The following is a 16,628-nucleotide window of genomic DNA, read 5'->3' as shown; positions in this document are numbered from 1 at the left end:
AGGAAGTGGGAAGTGTGATTCTGGAGTCATGATTGGTCATTGCGCTAATCATAGGCTTTAAGTATTTCATAACTGTTTTCTTTTACAATATTGTGGTCTTTGTATGAATAATTCTCCTGATGTTGGTTAATTCACTTCTTCCAGGTTTCTCTCATAATTTCTCACAATGATATTAAATTAGTTATATACTAGTTTGTTTAGTAATTCCATAGTTCATAGCACTCAATTTATTTCTACATCCTGCTATAAGAAAAAATGCTGAAATCAAGTGTTTGAAAATATTTTTGTGTCCTTTATCTCTTTCTCTGATCTCTTTGGGATATGTCAAGTAATGGTCTCATTGGATTGAAAAGTATAACTTTGTAGGTATAGTTCCAAATTTCTTTCCAGATTGGTTGGACCACTTCACAGCTAATAATAAACCAAATAATAACCAAAATGCCTATTCTTCCATAGCTCCTCCTAAAACTGTTATCTTGTGTTTCTTCCATCTTTTTCTAACATATTACTGATTTGGAACAGTTTTATGAATCTGGAAACTGCAAATTGTGGTGATAAAGGACATCACTACTTTATCTCTGTTCTTATTGGAAAGGTTGTTGGTTTATTTCAATTACATAAAATAGTTGACTTTTAGATAGATACTACTTAGTATGTTAAAAAAAACTGTATTACATTATTGGTGCATTCTGTACATCATAATCTTTAATATATTACATAATTTTAAAAATAAATTGTTGTAATCTTCTTGATTATATTTATTAAGCATTTTTTGCATCAATAATCATTGGAGAGTTTAAACTATAGTTTTCTTTTTCTGCTATGTCTATCCCTGGTTTATATACCAATACCAAATTTCTCTCATGAGATTTTAGTAATATAGTTTCTTTCCCTATTTTTGCAAATGATTTATATTATAATGGACTTAATTATTTCTGGAATGTTTGAATGTAAATTCCATTGCAAATTCTGATTGCAAATCTCTTTGATACTGTTTTATTTTTTTCCTATGGAAACTCCTACATAAATTCTGCAACTTTTTTTTCTGAAATCAAGTGTTTGAAAATCTCTACATAGTATTCTATTGATCTGAGTATTTTACAGTTTTGCAAATATTTATGTATTTTTACAAGTTTTGTTGGCAAAATGGCCTTTTGTAATTTCCTTTTTCTTTAATTGTCTTATTGTTTGTGAGAATTGATTTAATCTCATTTATCTTTGGGACTTTCAGAATTTCTGTTTCAGTGATTTGCCATTTTTCTAATATTTTTACTTGAATGCCTGATTCAATGATTCTTTTTACTCTCTCTTATTATTAAAATTTTTAATAAACATATACTTTCTAAGATAAATTGATAATACATAAACATTTTCTCCTAGAAAATCTGGTATGTTTCTCATCATAATACTTTTTAAATGAAATTAAAGTTGTTTCTATACTTTGTTCTTTTGTCCTTCACATAGGGGTTTATCTTTCATTTAAGTTTGAATACTTGCTTCATGTACTCTTAATTTATTTTAAATTGTAAACAGAAAACATGCTTAATATATCTGCTTTTCTTCATTTGTTTGTATTTGTTCCCTGAGAATATGATCCACTTCTGAAAAGTTCTGTGCACAGTGAAGATATGTATATTCTTTTTTATTCCTACTTAGTAATTGTTCAAAAATATAATCCTGTTGCAGAATTTCTCATTATAACATCTTTTTTAGAAATTATGCTACTTTGAGTAGGATGGTAACATATACTTCAATCAAGTTTTTTTTTTTTTTTAATTAGTTTAACTTTTCTAAAATTCTATTCAGGTCCTTGTTCTTTTCTTATCTTTTTATTAGATTAACTTAGATCTGAAAGGGAAATTTAGAGATCAACAATTATACTTTTTTGTTATGGGCCAGTACTTGAAACAAGGTGCTAATTCACTGGAATTGATAGAAACAATGCTTATGTACTTAAGTTCACACCTTTTAAGAGTTCACACATTAGTTCACACATTAGCCTTTGAGATTCACAAGTCAGGAATCCACAATCCCACTCTCTCTTGGAAGAGTCAACCTTTGAGTTCACACCTTTAAGAGATCATATATAAGAAGCTCTTAAAGCCTCAGCCAGGAGTCAGTTGGGGAGATTGGGAGCCAGAATTCAGTTGGGAGATTCAGAGCCAGGATTCAGAGGGAGCTGGAGGCTAAAGCTGAAGCTGAAAGAGAAAAAGGACTAGTGGCAAGAGCTCTCAGAACCAAGGAAAGCTAATTGGGCTTTTTGGGAAGAGACAATAAAGGACTGAACTTTTAACAGCTGGCTGCATTTGAGGTGATTATTACTTTGAACTGAACCTAAGGCTGCCTCCAGAAACCCCCCAAGAAATCTGCTCACAGAGAACGCTTATCTTTTAGACAAGAGAACATTACAATTTTCCACTATATTTGTCCCTACAATTTAATTAAATTTTCCTTTAAATACCTAGATATTATTCCACTCAGTGCATATATATTAAATAGCAAGTGCCAATATTGTTGTTTCCTTGTTTATCTCTTTCAACCATACCTATTATTACTCTGTTTGAGTAGTTTTGAATCTGTTTTGAAATCATGATTGCTATTCTGCTTTTAATAATTAACTAAACCATATAAATTCTGCTCTAGCACTTGAATTTAACTCCATGTGTATCTTTATGTTTCAGGTATTCTTTACGAACAATGCATTGATGGGAGTTGCTCTTGGATAGATCCTACTCTCTTCCGTTTCACTGGTGAGTCCACTGCATTCATTTTCATTGTGATGATGGCCAAGTTTGTATTTTCCTTCTTTCCCACTTTTTTTTGTATGTTTTCTTTTCCTTTTGTCTTCTTCCCAATAAGAAAAAAATTAAATAAAGAAAAGAGATGTAATTGACATTTTTGTTCAATTATTTCAGGTCCTTGTTCTTCTCTATCTTTTTATTTATTGTGTGCTCCCTTTAATAAATGAGTAAACAAAAGAAAACATTGAATACAATGTACCCAACTCTTCATGACCCCATTTGGAGTTTTCTTGGTAAAGACATTGGAATGATTTTTAAAATTTTCTTCTTCACCTCATTTTATAGATAGGAACTGAGGCAAATAGGCTAAAGTAACAACTAGGCTTGGAGGGTTGTGAAGTATAGGCCTAAGGCAATAGTAGTTGTTAGAGCTTGAATTATTTGCTTGCGGTCACCCTCTATTAGGCTATGGTGTGCTTATGTAATAGAGACGCCTGAGGCGAGAAGAATAGCTGTATTTAATAGTGGTACTTCTAATGGTTTAAGAGGGTGGATTCCAACAGGAGGTCATCAGACTCCTAGTTCTAAAGCAGGGGAGAGGCTTGAGTGGTAAAAAGCTCAGAAAAAGCCTACGAAAAAGAAGACTTCTGACGTAATGAAAAGGACTATGCGGTAGGACTATGCTGTATTAGACAGCTGGTAAATATCTGAGGTCAGATTTGAATTAAGGAAGATGAGTCTTTATAACAACCAGTATGGTATTCTATCTATTGGGCCACCTAGCTGCCTCACATAATTAACATTTGATAATGAAGAAGTTTCTCTTTCTCTTCTTCTTCTTTTCAGCAATTCTAGATACTGTTTTAATCTTCAAATTTATGATCAACTCTCGAAGTTGAAGTTTGTTAGTAACTACAGCATTCCTTCCACAATCCTATCTTATAAATACTTTTTAAAATCGACTTGCTTCCCTGTATCTTCTGCTTCTTCTATTTTCTTGTTAAGCTTAATGTTTGTCTTTAACAAATGTATGGTTCCATTCAAATCTCATTTCTTTCATTCAGATAAAAATTAGATCATTCTTCCATGTTTACACATTTTTTTCTTGCACACCTCATTTATGTAAAATAATAAATTCCTTTCCCTTCTTCATTATCTTTCCTAGTACATTCCTTTTCTTTATTTTTTTGAACTCTTACTTTACTCTCTCTTTTTTTTTAGTCTCTTAAAACAAAGAAAATAGAAGGAACCAATATCCAATCTATGTTTTTGTCTTATTTAACTTTTTCTGTGGCTTTTGAAGACAGTTAGGATTATGAAGGGACACTTGTCTCTTCTCTTCTCATTGGCATATCACACATTTTATCATTATTTTAGCCACTTTTGTATTTGTTTAGATCTTTCCAGATTTATCTTAATGATTATTTCTACATTTTAAAGTTTTTATTCAGTTCTGGTCTTTTTTATTAGAAAGCTTGAAATTCTCAGTTTGTATAAAAGATATATTTTTCCCTTGTAAGAATTTTTTGTTATAGAAAAAATGGGATGTAAGGAATAGAAATCTGGACTTAAAGTCAAAAAGACTTTGGCTTTCTAATTCTAAAAGATTTGAGTAGAGTCCTTTTCAGATTTCTTAAAATATGGTGTTTTTCAAAATAATTTTATAATATTTTTTCTGATTATGAATTTCTAACACTGAACTAATAATCAATTATCTAATCTCCTATATTATCTCTCTTTTCCTTGTTTTCCAGATCAGTTTTGTTTTTATAGTGGACACTTTTGCTTTGTCTTTTTTCACACACTTTTGACTTTGTTTTTTATTTTTTTAATATCTTGCTGTCTTGTGAAGTTATTGAACTGTTTTTTTCCCATTCTATTTTCAAGTATTTTACTACTTGAGTAAAATTTTTCCTTCTATTCTGAGCTATTTATTTTCCTTTCTTTTTTTCCTTCCTTGAAATTCTAATTTCATTTATTATTTTATGTGTTACTTTTTGCTTAATTTCTTCACCCATTTTATAATACTTGTGGACAAATTATTTTTTTTCCTCAAAGGCTATGCTTACAGTTGTGGTTACAATCTTTTTATGACTTAATTCTTGAGCTTCTCAACCCATAGTATTTGTTCATTGTATTCAGTGTTTTCTTTTGTTTACTCATATTTCCTGTGCCACTTCTTGAAATGGGATTTTATGTTTCAACTGGTTAATTCTTTTTGACATTTTTGAAAGAGTTGGGTAGGACTTGTTAGCTTCTATCCTTTCTATAGGGTGGGTGCTGCTTTCATTGCTGATTTACAAGGGGCAGTTGCTATGAAATCCTATCTGCAGTCTCAGTTACTTTTTTCTGTCTTAGTCCTTTCATGATCCACTGAAGATTCTGACCTCAGCTAATTTTGCTTCTTCTCCTTATATAATCCCCAATTAGGAGTCATTTCTGACATTGTGTAGGCCACATTAGAATGTTAAAGATTATAGTAATCTCAGGTTTCCTATATAGCCTCCTTGATATTGGTACCAATGCATTGGAGATCTGGTCCCTTATTTTAATATAGCTACATTGGTTCACTGAAATCCTTTTTCTTCATTTCTTATGGCATAATAGTATTCTATTACATTCACATAACATTATATATTCAGCTCTTCTTCAGTCTATGGTCTTTCTTAGTTTCCAGTATTTTTGTTTTTTATCTTTTGGGGGGAGTTGCTACCCCAAAAAGAACTTTTAAAATATTTGAATACATAAATAAACCTTTCCTTTTCCTTTCCTTTTTGAAGTTTTAGATGTAGGCCTAGAAGAGGCATTGCTGGGTCAAAATATAGTACAGTTGCATAACTTTTGGAAAATAGCTGGCTTTTCAGAATGGAAAGTACTAAATCAAAGCTACATGAAAAATATATTAATGTTCTTTCGAGATTTATCACTTTCCTTTTAAAAATCAACTTCGTTAATTTGATAAATGTGATTAGAACCTCAGAATTGCATTAATTTGCATTTACTTTTTGATTTGTTGATTTTGATTTTTGGATTCCTTCCTTAGAAAACTTCATGTTCATCAATAATGAGTATTTATCAATTAGGAAATGACATTTTCATAAATTTGAATCCTTATATATCTTGGAAATGAAACTGTTATCAATGAAATTTGCTTGCAAAGACTATTCAGTTTCCTAATTTCCCTTCTGATTTTATCTACATTGTTTACTTCGCAAAATCTTTTCAATTTTATATAATCATAATTATTCATTTTATCTTCTATGATCCTCTCTATCTTTTGTTTGGTTATGAATTCTTCAATTCCATGACGTGAAAGGTAATTTCTTCCCTCTCTGTTTATTACACTTACTATATGAGGAATGTATCAATTTAAAGTTTGTCTCAGTATCATGGTATCAGATGTCAATCTATAATTTAATTTCTATCAGGTTTCTTTCCAGTTTTCCCAGTACTTTTTGTTGAGTAGTAAGTTCTTACCCCAGTTATTTGAGCCTATATATATATATATATATATATATATATATATATAGCAAAAAACTCAGAAAAATCAGAAAAGTTTAAAACATAGCAGGAGGAGAGTTAAAAAGAAGCCATCAAGAGTTAGCAGTATTCTGAGATACCACTACATACCTGTCAGATTGGCTAGAATGACAGGGAAAGATAATGCAGAATGTTGGAAGGGATTGGGAAAACTGGAACACTGATACATTGTTGGTGGAATTGTGAATACATCCAGCCATTCTGGAGAGCAATTTGGAACTATGCCCCAAAAGTTATCAAACTGTGCATACCCTTTGATCTAGCAGTGCTACTACTGGGCTTATATCCCAAAGAAATCTTAAAGAAGGGAAAGGGACCTGTATGTGCAAGAATGTTTGTGGCAACCCTCTTTATAGTGGCCAGAAATTGGAAAATGAGTGGATGTCCATCAATTGGAGAATGGCTGAATAAATTGTGGTATATGAATGTTATGGAATATTATTGTTCTATAAGAAATGACCAGGAGGATGATTTCAGAAAGGCTTGGAGAGATTTACTTGAAGTGATGCTGAGTGAATAAGAAGGACCAGGAGATGATTATATATTTCATCAACAATACTATATGATGGTCAATTCTGATAGACGTGGCCCTCTTCAACAAGATGAACCAAATCAGTTCCAATAGAGTAGTAATAAATAGAACACCCAGCGAAAGAACTCTGGGAAATGAGTACGAACCACTACATAGAATTCCCAATCCCTCTATTTTTGTCTGCCTGCATTTTTGATTTTTTTCACAGGTTAATTGTACACTATTTCAAAGTCCAATTCTTTTTTGTACAGCAAAATAACTGCATGGACATGTATACATATATTGTACTTAACATATACTTTAACATGTATTGGTCAACCTGCCATGTGCAACCTCCCAATCCCTTCCAACATTCTGCATTATCTTTCCCTGTCATTCTAGCCAATCTGACAGGTGTGTAGTGGTATCTCAGAATACTGCTAACTCTTGATGGCTTCTTTTTAACTCTTCTCCTGCTATGTTCTAAACTGACATGTGATTGAGTTAGCAAATCTGTTAATAGTATCATAAGAGGTTCCTTTACCATGGCATGATATAGTGAAATTATTTGAATGAGAATTGGTAAAGACCTCATTTAGAATCCAAAATTCATACATCCAAACTGTATAATCCCAGCAAGTCATTTCACTTGTAAAAGTTTTTAGCAGAGTACCTAGAACATAGTGAAAACTATAGAAATATTAACTATTATTATTATTCACCTCTGAGTTTTGGTGTTCTCATCCACAATATGCAGATGATAAAACCTACTTAAAAGTGCTACAGAAATTTGAGTTCAATTGAGTTGAGGGACATTGAGCATGGGGAGGAGGAAGGAGAGGAAAAATTGTAACAAAAGATTTTGCAATTGTCAATGCCGAAAAATTACCCACACATATATGTTGTAAATAAAAATCTATAATTTAAAAAATTGCTTATTTAAAAAAAGAGTTAGCAGTATTTTCAACTGCTGAACTTGGGAGACTGTTGTTTGGAACAGAATTACTGCTTTGTAGGTTGCCTAAAGAAAAGGCTTGGAATCTGCTCATTTGAAGAGATGTGAAGTCCAGTGTGGTTCTGCTACTATCTATTAGTACAATCTATAGTTTGAGAAAGAGGAAACATCTCATACATGTCTCAGTTGCTCTTTCTCTCCTTAACCTTGTTTAAGAGGGAAATACATCTATTTGCTATAAACATAGGCTGATGGTTGATTTGACAATTAATGTCAATGGTGAGTGAAAAACTGGATAGGCTTATTTGTATATTGACCAGAGTTAATCTGATGAGTTTTGTAGTTTCCTGGATTAAGAGAATATGCTTGTAATCATAATAACATAACACTTGATAAATTCTTTAAAGAGAAATTGTGAGTTTAAAATGTTTATTATTGTTTGAACAGTTGAAAAGTAGAGATTGGGGATTTACCTAATAGGTGAAGTCCTAGAAAGAAACTAATATAGAGGAAGCTCTGATGAAGTAGATCATTTTTTGAACTGACCAAGGACATGGAATCAACAAGTCAAAGATGGTGAACTGCTCTGAGCACATGTATTTCCTCACTCATGTTTCTCCCTGCTAGGTTTTTGTGTGCCCATTTTGCCCAACAGACATCATTTTGTATGGGTGAGAACAGACATCATTTTGTATTGGTGAGAATTATGTGTGAACTTCACTGCATTCGTTATTGTGTCCTGAGTAACTGTTAAATAATAATTAGTCCTTTTTTTTTTAAATTGTATTGTTTACTAAATCTTATGTTTAAGGGCTAGTAGTATCATAGTGACTGATTATGTGTAAATAGGAAGCATATCAATGAGGACTCATGAACTAAAGTGGTGAGTAATAAATGTATTCCCTCCACAAAAGTAACTCTCTTGGATTCTGAGAAAATATTAAATTAGAATCATATGGACATAGTACATCGTTTTTTAGATTTTTTTTTAGAATAAAAGAGGTCTCTTATTATTTTAGAAATCAGAAAGCTAAGTAATAGACAAAATTGAGACAATGCTTAATCTTTTATTATATTTATACAGCATAACTAAACTCCGGAAAAGCAGGGATCTTCTGACTGTTTTCATAGCATTAGCTTTTACCATAGGGTCCTGTGCATAGAAAAGACTTAATAAAATGTTTGTTGAAATAAATTGAAACCAGGCTAATGAAAAATATGAATGAGACTAAGAAGAGGTTGGAAGAATAATGAAAAAAATAGAGAGACTTCTAAAAATTTTGTAGGGTTATAGCAGATTTTGTGAACCTAAAGACTTTTCCTGGGCATAAGCAAGGTAGAATTAAATATTGATGATGAATTTTGTTCTAAAACTTGCAATGTAGCTTAATTTTGGTTAGAGATGACATTTAGACTTTTAATTATATGACAAGCAATGATTCATTTTTCTGCCTTGGCCACAAGTGAATATCACAGTATGAAGCAAAACTATAATTACATGTGATTGAGTTAGCAAATCTGTTAATAGTATCATAAGAGGTTGCTTTACCATGGCATGATATAGTGAAATTATTTGAATGAGAATTGGTAAAGACCTCATTTAGAATCCAAAATTCATACATCCAAATTGTATAATCCCAGCAAGTCATTTCACTTGTAAAAGTTTTTAGCAGAGTACCTAGAACATAGTGAAAACTATAGAAATATTAACTATTATTATTATTCACCTCTGAGTTTTGGTGTTCTCATTCACAATATGCAGATGATAAAACCTACTTAAAAGTGCTACAGAAATTTGAGTTCAATTGAGTTGAGGGACATTAGTCAAATGGTCTTATCGCACCACTGTAAGAAAAGTTATAATTAAGAATTATTGTCTCTTCCAAATATTTTGAACATATCTTGTTTTGAGCAAGTTGTCTGCATACTATCTTCCCCATTAAACGAAAGCTTCTTGGGGGTGGGGGCTATGTTTTTGCCTTTCTTTTTATCTTCAGTGTTTAACACAGAATCTGGCACAGACATCTGGTAAGTCAAAGACTTGATTTACCTTTCCTAGGCAAGTGCCAAAACAATGCCCAGAGCAAGTGGTAGGAAGTGAGCCCTAAGTTGAAAGGTGGTAGGGATTGGAGGGTTAGTAGTAAGCAGAATGCCACATTGGGGGTAAGGGAAAGAAATTATGGATTAGTGGTAAGTCATTGGTAAGAAGATTCCTGGTAAGCAGAAAATGCAGAGCTCATCCCAGCCTACCTGGTGACTTATTATAAAACTATTTTTGCTGTCTGCCTGAAAGATTGCAATTGTTATCAATGCTCTCTAAATCCAGGGCCCTGGTGAAAAGCCCTAATATCCTTACCCTATTTATGGTTCTGTTCCTATGGTATATGTGGAAAAATATAAAAGATGAATTTATATATATATATATATATGTACATTAAGTTATTTGGTCCTCACCAAAAAAAATGTTGCAAAGCAGATCAAAGTTTATTTTTCAAAAGAGAAAAGTGAGACTTGGAAATAATAGGGGACTTGCATGAGATCATACATCTATATGGAGTGAGACCTGAACTCTAGTTGGTCCTTTGACTTCAAATCCAGTGCTTTTCCCTCTTTAAAACTGTCACTAATGAAAATATTTCACTTGATACTTCTATTCTCCATACCTCTTCTATGGAGTGGTAGAAGTACAAAAATGATTTATTGTCATTTTTTGCCAAGTAATTTGACATTCAGGAGAAATGTTAAACTGAGCATTTCAATTAGAATTTTTTAAACCAATATTTAGAGAGAAGAATTGTGGAAGGGCCAAAAGAGACAAAACTTAACTCAATTAGTGGTCAATAGAAGGAAGAAAAATGAACCATGGAATTACCCATTAGCAGATTAATTTTGAAAAATATCCTCACGTCTATAACATTGATGCCACAGAACTAGAAATCATGTATAATCAACCAGAAATAAATTCCCAGAATCTGATATACCAGACAAACTTTTGCCTAGCTCTTCCACCAAGAATGGAATAAGCTCTGCTCATGGAACTGACAAGGGAAGAGACCAAAGAGGAATTCCCACAAAAAGATTTCCCATTGGAATGCTGGAATTTCTAAAATTCATATAGATACTTTTTTTCTGTGTCTTTGTCTATCTCTCTCTCTCTCTCTCTCTCTCTCTCTCTCTCTCTCTCTCTCTCACACACACACACACACACACACACACACACACACACACATGGCCCATATACTTTAGATCCATGCTACTCTTTTTAGGGGGAAAAATCAACTATCTGGCTAGATCCCACAGTAAAAGGGAGGCATTCCCTCCTTCCAAACACATTTGTGTATTCTGTGATTAGTCTTTTGTTCATGATGGGCAATCCACCAAGAAGTTAACAAGGGGTCCACACTCTCCTGTTGAAAAGTCACATTCTAAATCTTAGCTCCTGGAATTTCCTAGTTGCCAAAATCCACTCTTCTAGCTTCAGTACATTCTCTCTTCCCTGTAGCCCTTGGGGCATAGTGGTTGGCTTTTGTGCTGCAGCAGATGAAGAAGGTCTAGCCAAGAATACCTATCCTACTCTGGGGTGAGCAGAAAGGAGGTAATTGACCCCTGCTGGCTTGTAGCAACTTTGATTCATATCTAAACTATTTTTTCAGGAAATTCTGTCTGGAGAAATCTCATCACTGTATGGCTGCCTGGCTTGGATTAATGAGGTTTACACTCCCAAGGGGATGCTCTTGTACTTTAAGTTCTAAATTGAAAAAATCCAAAAGGATCACTTAAGAATCTACTTAGCTTCTATTAACCTCTGTGTTTCATTTTGTTTGACAGTTTTAAAGTGACAAAAAGAGATGGAATTTGGTCCCTTTAAGAAACTAGGCAAGAGACATTGAGTAAAGATGACACCTGGAAAGATTATAACTCCCCTAGGAATTATCCTGCAGATATTTTAAAAGGTGCCAGATGAAACAATCATATAAAGTGAATCACTAAAACAAAAGGGAAACAGCAATGAACTATCCAGGCTAGGACCACACAAGAAGACTTTCAGAAGCTTGTGGATAGCCTGGTCAGGAAAATACCAGGGGAGAGCCTGAAGCCAATGGGATGTTATCCTAAGGCTATTGGAATCATAACAAGAAATAAAGCCAGCTCCCAATACTTAACTTTGTAAAGGGAACCCAGGTCATGTTTGTATATATCTTGGGGCCCTCAAGGAAGCCTGAAGTCAATGCTACCATGACAAGTGAAAAAACTAGCTCACCATAGGAAGCTTCCTGGGGAAAGGAGAAGCACAGCAATCAGTAGCTAAGGCTTAAAACTAGTCATTCACTGGCCATTTCAGAGGATATAGAAGACAGAGAAGAAGCACAGACAATCAGAACCCTCAAAGAGGTCCGAAGCCAGCATTATGAAAAATACTCAATGTGGACTTTGTCCTAAGTGACAAAAGCCAACTGCAAGTTAGTGACTATTCAACGAAAAGGAAAGGGTCATAGGACTGGGGCCAGAATCCATGTCTGGTCACCAGGACAGAATCAGAAATCAAGAATTGTGATAGAAGGTAGGTTTTTTTTTTTTTTTTCAGCTCCATCCACTCTTTATTCCAGGTCAAAGCCACCAATGAGGAAAGCAACTAGGACTATGAATTAGTCACGTCATGCAGAACTTCAGCAAGACAACCATAATAGCACTCATATTGCAGTGGAGAGAAGATCAGGAAATATTTATCATGACTATCCAAGAGGGCAAGGATGAATGGAGCCTGTAATAAATGGTCCTGGCATAAAGTAATGAACCAGGAAATAAAGCAGCAAATAAGAGTAAATAGAAGAAAATTCCAAATTCAATGAAGAAATGCTATGGGAAAAGAGAAGAGCAAGAAATAACCCAGAATTCATATATATGGAGCCTCAGAAAAAGAATTGCTTGGTCCCAAGGAAGTCATGAATCATCTATTAAAAACTAAATTAAAATTCTTGAGGAACATAACACTTAAAACAAAAGGATGACAATATGACTTAAGGGAAAGACTCCCTGTAAAACAGAATGGAGGAAATAGAATTAAATGATTCAACAAGAGAGCAAGAAATATTAGAAACAAAAGTAAAAGATTGAAAAACAGAAGATTTTGTGAAGCATCTACTTTCAAAAACAAGTGATTTGGAAAACAAGTCAAGATGGGATCAGTTAAGAATCATTTAGCTCCCTAAAAACCCTAAGCACACACACAAAAATTTGGATACAATGTTTTTAAAAATTTCCAAGAAAAATCCTCAGGTATCAGGAACCAGAAAGTGAAAATAGAAAAACAAAATCCCCCACAAAGTTATGGGGAAAATAAACTGAAATGAAAACACTTGGGAATGTCACAGCCAAAATATAAAGTTTTCAGAACAATGAAAAATATTTCAGTCAGCCAGGAAGAAAGAGTTTGAGTAACACTGAAAAACAATGAGCATCAAATAAAACTTCTGTAACTATTATAAAAGAGAAATCTTAGCATGGCATACCTAGGCAAAAAAAAAAAAATAAACTTAACATTGGTTATACCAAGAATAGCAGGTTATAAATCAGAATATAATTTTACAGGGAGGTAGAGGTAGGGAAGGAATGACATTTTCATAGAATTGAGAATACAGAATACAAGAGACAATTTTAAAGATAAATACAATTTAGTAATTAGAAAGAACTAAATGATGATCAAGTATTAACATTTTAATGGGGAGAAGAGGTGTCTCTTTAAGAATCTTTTTATTTTTAAGGGTGAGAGAAGAGCAAAGAAAGACAAATGAAAGACCTTATATGGAATTGTTTTATATTTGTCTTAAAAAAGGAAATAAAAGGTAGGGAAAAAGAAAGAAAGTTAAAAGGAAAAAAAAACAGCATTTTTAATCAATGAAATGTGCCAGAAGTCCATTAAAAAGGAGAAGGAGGCATCTAATGAACCTCATTCTTATCTGAACCAGGCAAAGGAGGCATAAATACAAGCAAAATTTGATATAAAAATATGTTAAATTAAAAAGACATAAGAGACAGGAAGAGGGGAGAAGGAGGATTTGAGAGTGAGAGTATAGTTGGAGGGGGAACAGTCAACAAGAAAAAAAAAACTTCAGTTATATAGACTAGATCAGAAAGGGGCAACTATAAAGAAAAGAAAGAAATATGGATTATGTGAAGAAATGAGGAACAAAGGTAAAGATCAAACTATTTAACTTATAGATTACTAATACTGATTCCATTCCTTTTCTCCACCCTCTTAACTTTTTTTTCTTAATAAAAAACAGAATTGGGAAGGGGGGGAAAAAGACTAAAAATTATAAGATTTTTATGACACACAGCCAAATACATCCCACAACCATTCTTATGAGCATGACTGAAATGAATTCACCTATGAAATGAAGGAGGGTAGAAGAAAGGATAAGAAATCTAATAATAAGCTGATTTTAAGAGACACTGTTGAAATTAAATATTTGCATAGTGTTAGAATCCTAGTGATAACTCACTGGAATTGATAGAAACAATATTTGTGTTCACACCTTTGAGAGCTCACACATTAGTTCACAAGTTTGGGAGATTCACAAGTGTTCACAAGTTCAGGAGATTGACAAGCTAGAGATTGCAGTTGGGCAGAAGAAAGGATTTGGAGGAGTAGAGCCAAGATTCAGAGGGAGCTGGAGGCGACAAAAGACAAGCTGCAAGAGTTCTTGGAACCAAGCAGAGAGATAGGCCTCTAAGAAAACTAACCAGGCTATTTTGGAAAAGACAATAAAAGACTGTACTTAAATCCCTGGCTGCTTTTGAGGTGATTATTACTTGGAACTGAAATGAAGGCTGCCTCCAGAAACCTCCCCAAGAAACCTACTCCCAGAGAACATTCATATTTTAGAAAAGAAGAGAACACCACATTTTGGTGCCTGAACATGGGGCTGACAGGACCCTGATCTCAGTAGAAAAGCCTCTGATCTTGATTTCAGTGGAAAAACCTCTGATCCTGAATCCAGTGGAAAAGTCTCCTCAACCCAGAAATTAGAGTAAGTACAACAAAGAAATTTTGTTAAAAGAGTTAAAGTAGAATTTCAGCTAAGATGGGACAGATGTTTAGAAAACAGCCTTCTGTTTCTGTTCAAGGAAAATGTTTAGAGAGCATTGTCAAGGTTATGAAAAGCCAAGGTTTGATTATAATTTTGCAACAGATCACTGAACTTTTAGAAACTGTAAAGCACATATGTCCTTGTGTCTCTATGGAAAAAGAATTGGATCTAGAGGAGTGGAAATTAGTAGGACAGGACCTTTGTCAATTCTACAATATAAATGGACCTGACTCAATTTCCAAAGACACACTTAATACATATAATTTAATACAACTGGCTATGAGAAATTATATGTGTTAGAATGAGGAAAAAGAAGAAAGAGCAGGAGGCAGGGGGGGGGGAAATGCCAACTAAACTAGGTGAAAAGGATGAAGAATCAGATTCACAGCAGGAGAAACTAAATCATTCCTCATCCCATGACCCTCTCTCCTCAATTAACCCTTCATGGGTGAAGGGAGGAGAAGGGGGAGAGGCAGTAATGCAATCAGAACCACCTGTTAAGGAGCCTGTGACAAGATTAGAAAAGGCATTAATTAAGGCAAAAAAATGAAGGACAAGATGTATCTGATTTTATAAATGCATATCCTGTGACTGAAGAGCTTGACTCTTCAGGTCAAAAAGGGAGAAGATACACTCCTTTTAATTTGGAAAAGATTAAATATTTGCAAAAGGGTTACACTCTTTATGGGGCTACATCATCTCATGTTAAGATGTTACTAGATAGTTTATCTTATGAAATCTTAATCCCAAGTGATTGGAAGTCCATAGCAAGGACATATTTAGAACCTGGACAAAACTTGTTGTGGCTTTTGGAGTTTCATGAATTATGTAGCATTCAAGCCCAACAAAATAGGCAAACAGGAGTTAATGTACAAATCACTTTTGACCAACTAGCTGGTGAAAGTCAGTATGAAGAGAATTCAGAACAGATTTATTATCCCATAACAGTGTATGAGAAAATTTCTAAGGCTGCAATAAAAGCTTGGAATTCTCTCCCCAGACAGAAAGAGGGAGGTAAAGCCTTCACCAAAATAGATCAAGGTCCCAATGAACCTTTTGCAGATTTTGTGGGACGTTTGCAGATAGCTGTAACAAGAACCATTGGAGAAAATGCAGCTACAGAAATAATGACCAGACATCTAGCTAAGGAAAATGCCAATGAGGTTTGCAAAAGAATTATATGGGGACTACACAAAGATACTCCTTTAGAGGAGATCATAAGACACTGTGCCACAGGGGGCACAAATGCTTATTATACCCAAACTATGATGAACATGGAAAGACAGGGTCCCTCTTGGCAAAGGACTTCTAGAGAGAGTCGTCGATGTTTTCAGTGTGGAAAAATAGGACATCTTAGAGCTCAGTGTAGATACAGAGATAGAGTGAGAGGACAGACTGAGAGAATAAAACCCAAAACCCATGTCCAAAATGCCACAAGGCTTCCACTGGGCCTCAGACTGTAGATTGACCTAGAGAAATGAGAGGCAGGGCCCAGCTCCAAGATATCAATCAAAAGACAGGTGGAGCATGATGACAACTGAGATTATACCCGTCTTTAGAAGGTCAGGACTCTGATGTGATCAATCAGTCTAAAAGAAATCACATGACAGAAAGTGATTATAAATGGGGAGAATACAGGAGAATACCAACAGGGCAGTGTCCAGTGCAAACAGTTCCAATGTAATTGCCAGATGATGAGGAGAAATCCCAAAAGTGGTAAATAGAAGGAAATTTGATAGGTTAACTGCCTGGGAGATAGGGTTTGCTTGTGTTCATACAGATAGAGAAGG

The 16,628-nt window shown here is 34.0% G+C and overlaps 1 long non-coding RNA gene across 1 annotated transcript in view; it reads left to right on the top strand.

Moving 5' to 3' along the window:
• The window catches only part of LOC116422345, a 68,237-nt gene extending 55,615 nt beyond the window's left edge, over positions 1 to 12,622 (top strand). Inside the window, exons 2-3 of the long non-coding RNA XR_004232939.1 lie at positions 2,682 to 2,750; positions 11,576 to 12,622. This is a non-coding gene — a long non-coding RNA (uncharacterized LOC116422345). The remainder of the gene's footprint in view (positions 1 to 2,681; positions 2,751 to 11,575) is intronic.
• Positions 12,623 to 16,628: the final 4,006 nt, after the last annotated feature.

This window comes from Sarcophilus harrisii, chromosome 3 (genome assembly GCF_902635505.1).
Source record: "Sarcophilus harrisii chromosome 3, mSarHar1.11, whole genome shotgun sequence".
Classification (NCBI taxonomy): Eukaryota; Metazoa; Chordata; class Mammalia; order Dasyuromorphia; family Dasyuridae; genus Sarcophilus; species Sarcophilus harrisii.
The sequence above is the reverse complement of the archived record's forward strand: the minus strand, read 5'-3'. Positions and strand labels throughout refer to the sequence as shown.